The following is a 5,000-nucleotide window of genomic DNA, read 5'->3' on the forward strand; positions in this document are numbered from 1 at the left end:
TGCAGGAGCCAATATCTGTAGGTGTTTGTGCTGAGTGAGTCAGTGTGTGTGTGTGTGTGTGTGTGTGTTGTTACTCTGAGAGGACAGGAAGTAGAAAATAAAGCACTCATACTGACTGACAGCTCTTCTTATAAACTATATTCTGATTATTATGAGGCTGTTGATCAATTTATTAAGGCACAGTGTGACAGGAAGTGAGAATAAAAGTCTGAATCTGTGATGGAAGCAGAGTGAGAGAGGAACATCTGAATAATAAAAGAGTGATGGAAAACTGAGTGAGAACAAGTGGGAGCTCATCAATCTTCATCAACATTCCACCTTCCAGAACATCAGTGGGAATTCTCGTTCCCGTTCACGTCCCAACAAAAGCAAATCACAAGCTCCAGCCCAGAACCTCCTCCTCCTCTCCCTCCTCCTCCTCCACCTCCTCCTCTTCCTCCTCTCCTCCTCCTCCTCCTCTTCCTCTATGCACCCGCTGGAGTGGATGGAGAGAAACTGAGACAAAGATTGAAAACTTTGGAGAGCTAAGAATGGACACGAGAAAACTGGACCGGCGAGCGAGACGAGGAGGGGGAGGAGGGGGAGGAGGAGGGTCGTGAGCGGCGGTCCAAGGTGGACAGGCCTTGGGGTCTTCTAATTAAGTGAGGATGGGAGAAGGCCGCCTGGTAAATGACTCTGTCACTTTAGTAATGGACTGGCTGAGGAGTGAGGAGCCACACAGCTGGCATTTCCATTAGCACTGCCAGCACGCCGCCGCCGCCGCCATCTACACACTCAGACACTGAAGAAGAAGAAGAAGAAAACAAAGACCACAAATGCAGCTCTGCTTTTCTTTGTCCTGCGGTTTGGAGTCGGAGGCGAAGATCCCCGACTGATTTATGGCCGATAGACTTGATAGTGAACAAACATCCAGAGAGTCATTACGATGACGTCGTGCTGTCAGGACTTCCTGTCAGAACGACGTCATCAATGTTGTTTTTGTGTGAGTGAGAGCTAAAGACACAGGTGCTGTTCTCTCTGAGCAGATGTCCTCTGTAGGTTCTGACTGAGGAGCAGAATCACAGACTACAGATCGTTCAGCTCCTCTGCTCGCTCATTTCTGCCTCATAGCTCTGACCTCCTGCTGTGCTCGCATATGAGAAGCTGCTTGACTCAAATTCAGAACAATCCCCCTGCGCTGCGGTGCGTGAGCGACACTTGATTGTCTCCGTCACGTGGCCCGCTCGCCCCTCGCCGTGCCAGCCTTCGATTGGCCTCGTTCCACGCCGTTCGCTCCGCGCCGCATCCTTCTACCCCAATCACTGTCAAGCAGCAGGACGACCGATTGCACGGCCGATTGATGGCGATTGAGAAGAAAGGGGAGCGCGGGGAGAGAGAGGGAAACCATTAACCTCGCTATCCATCTCAACCCTCTTTTCTAACCCTATCAGTCGCTCTATCACTTCCTCCTTTGGGATGAGACAGCAGAGGAAAACAGGGAGATGAGAGAAAGTCAGAGCTTCTATCTCCTGACAGCTCGGCTTCCATTAGAGCCGATAGCATCACGCCCAAGACCAGTGTTTGAAAAACACTTTTCAGAAGGCGCGCGCACACATGAGCTCACTCCCTCTCACACACACACACGCACACACACACACAAGTGGGGGGGGGGAATCAAAAGAGAGAAGATATGACAGGAAAAAGGGAGTTTGAGGAAAAACAAAGAGATGAAACGGAGATGAGAGCAGCGAGAGTGAAACATGAGACTTCTTTACTTTCTCCTCATGTAGAGAGGAATGAACCTCATTTCTCTCTCTTCATAAATATGTTTCCTCTTTTGTCACGTTCAAAGAAACATATTGGATTGATTATTGATGATGTGGTTGACAGGTAGAGAACTAATGTGAGAGTGAGGAGGCTCTTAGTGTGAGAGTTCATATTCTTAGATAGATGATAGATAGATGAACTGTATTGATCCCACGACAGAAATTGTCCTATTATAGCTGCAAGAGTGAGAAGGAGAGGGTAAATAATAAGAGAGGAGGGAGAGAAAGTAAGAGAGAGGGAGGGAGGGAAGGAGAGAGAGGGAGTGGGAGAGAGAGAGACTGCAGGAATAGTAAAAGACCATTTTATGGATGTTTCACGTTTTTTTCTTTGACTGTGAAACCAATGGAATCTGTGTCAAACCACACGAGTCTGAGTCGACCGCAGCCCCCGTTCCTCTGTGGATCAGGATCAGGAACATTCTCCACAGCCAGCAGGACTACAGGTCCTCTCTACTTAAGGATCAGCAGACAAACATCTGTCAGTCACCCAGTTTGGATGTAATTCTTCAGATTTGTCTCAGTATGATCAGGTTCAGACTCCAAAGGTGATGGTTTGAGTTGGGCTGAGAACGTTCAGCTCCTCCCATCTAATGATCTGGACCTCATGTAGCAGAAGGAGACAACATGAATCACAATCAGAGAACAATAATGGACAGCAGGTTCCGGTCTTATCTCTCCTTCCCTATCTGCCTCACTCAGGGAGGTTTGCTATTGATTCCTCAGCTCTTGGTGGTTTGATGGCAGCGCCGATTAAACCGCCACTTGTAGAAGATGATGGACAGTTATCGAAATAAAGCAGGTGTGGTTAATGTGGGAGCACCGAGAGACGAGGAGGCGATGGAGGGATAATGAGGGGCGATCACCTCTCCTCCTCCTAATCGCTCTCCCCTCCCATTAAATCCCCCCGCTGGAGGCCGGATGAAAGGAAAGACTCAGAGAAGGTTTCACAGATCAATAATATCTCCGTTCTTTACTTTTTCATTAGAATGAATATTTTATACGCTTAGTTCTCTCTTTTTAAGTCTTCTTCATGGCCTCAGTCTGTCACTCCTCCGTCCACTGCTGCCTCCCCACAACACAAAGACCAACATGTAACACAACCTCATCTAGAACAACAACAACGAAGAAGGAGAAGAAGGCAGCATGTCATCTTCTCACTCCCTCAGCAGAAGCAGATCCTTCAGTCGGGCAGCTTTCATTATTAATGAGGAGAACTGTAAAGGAATGAAGCTGATGATAATAATTACATGTCCACACACTGGAGACATTCCAAGTCCAACCAGATTCTTCTGCGGTTTGATCCCCGTGATGTGTTTCCAATTTGTGATTGACACTCTGAAATGAAGATCTGAGGATGAGAGAGAATAAACTCTGCTCAGCTCTCAGACAGCATAAGAGGCTGTTTCCTGCTCAGACATGCCCCCCCCCCCCCCCCCCCCCCCCAACACACACACACACACACACACACACACACACACACACACACACACACACACACCATAGACTCTCTGTTTAAAGATGAAACAAAAGGCCACAACAAGGCCGATCCCTTTATGTCTTTATATTTAACAGCCAATGAAAAGCTGCGCTGAAAGCTTTACGGGTCCTCTGGGTGTTGCGAGGTGACCGTCGCAAAGCCTGTTAGCTCGGACGTTTAAAAGCAGGTGATGGCGCCCTGTAAAAACAGATTGGAGAGGAAAGGTGGAAAGTTTATAGCACAAAGGAGATGTCATGGCGTGGAGGAGAGGTCTGGGCGCGGGGCTGACGGGAGAGAGAGAGAGGGAGAGGGAGAGGGAGAGGAGGCAGAATTGAGTTACAGTGGTGGATGCTGTTGTAAATAAGGAGATGGCAAGAGGGAGGAGATGGCGCGCCTGGTTTATAAGGTCATTTAAAGGAGTAATGTGGCACTCTGTCGGGAATGGCTTTCATTAAAAGCACCAGGGAGGGAGAGAGACAAAGAGAGAGGGAGAGAGAGCAGCAGAGTGAGGGGCGTGAGAGAGAGAGACAGGGAGAGCGAGGAGCAGAGTGAGGGGAGAGAAAGAGAAGGAGAGAGAGCGGAACAGAGTGAGGGAAGAGGGAGAGAGAGCTTGAGAGAGGAGCAGTGTGAGAGGAGAGAGAGAGAGAGCTTGAGAGAGAGAGATAGTAGCTGTATTCACACACTGACACATTGTTTGGATCTACACACACATTTGGTGGCTCCTGTAAAATATCTTATATCCCCAGTGGGAGAATGGGCCATCATAACCCACTCTCACTCCCACAGCCCCCACTCTCACTCCCACAGCCCCCACTGTTCCCACTGCTCTCTCTGAATGGAGCCCACAGTGTCTGAGCTCTGAGGTCCTGCAGCAGTGAACAATAGTCCGTATCTATCATTCCACCGGGCGGTGGTATGGTTACTGAGGGTCCTCAGTGTTAATGTGATGTATGTGCAGCGCCGCCATTAATCACAATCAGGATGATGTATGGAGAGATGAAGGAGAAGTGGTTAGAGCCCAGGATGATAGGAGGAAGAGGCCATTAGAGCTCCTCACTAAGCTCTTCTTCGTTCTCTCATGTAAGCTGTGTGTCCTCCTACGCTGTCTCAGGCGTCCACTGTGTCTTCATCCAGTCAACGTATACGTTACTGTAAAGATAGACCTGTGGATCTCACGTAGCTACGCAGTGACGGAGGAGGAGCCCATGCGCCCCCTGCTGGCCTGTCAGGATCACTGTTACCTTCCTCCTCCTCCTCCTCCTCCTGATCGTCTCCGTCCACACTCGTCCTGACAGAGACACACGGCTGCGGTCGGCTCACACATCCCATCTCCTCGGCCCCGACGTCCTCGCCAATCTGCCGCCTCGCTCCGTCTCCACGTGTCACTCCTCCTCCTCTTCATCCCTCCAGCCAAACACTTCCAGTAAAGCATCACCTCCCTCCCTCCCTCCCTTCCTTCCCTTCCCCTGTGGTCCCTGCTGCTGCTGCTGCTGCTGTTGCATCATTTCATCTTCCTCCTCTCCGGGCATCTCGCCAACCTAGAAGGCGACCGCACTGAGATGTGTATTGACTGACGATGGGAGGATTAACGGCGTGGTTCAGTCGGAATGACCGGGAATGTCACAACACACAAAGCGAGGCCTGGACCTGATGAAGACGCTGGTGTTCCTTTGTCTGAGTCTCATTGCGGAGAACGTCTTCACCACACATCTGAGTGC

The 5,000-nt window shown here is 49.9% G+C and overlaps 1 protein-coding gene across 4 annotated transcripts in view; it reads left to right on the forward strand.

Moving 5' to 3' along the window:
- The window catches only part of LOC143017092 (plexin-A1-like), a 171,416-nt gene that overhangs the window by 85,654 nt on the left and 80,762 nt on the right, over nt 1-5,000 (forward strand). The gene's annotated exons all lie outside the window — the stretch shown is intronic.

The sequence above is a fragment of the Genypterus blacodes genome, unplaced genomic scaffold (genome assembly GCF_046128005.1).
Source record: "Genypterus blacodes isolate CSIRO-AG114 ecotype Tasmania unplaced genomic scaffold, CSIRO-AGI_Gbla_v1 ptg000266l_1, whole genome shotgun sequence".
In the NCBI taxonomy this organism is placed as follows: domain Eukaryota; kingdom Metazoa; phylum Chordata; class Actinopteri; order Ophidiiformes; family Ophidiidae; genus Genypterus; species Genypterus blacodes.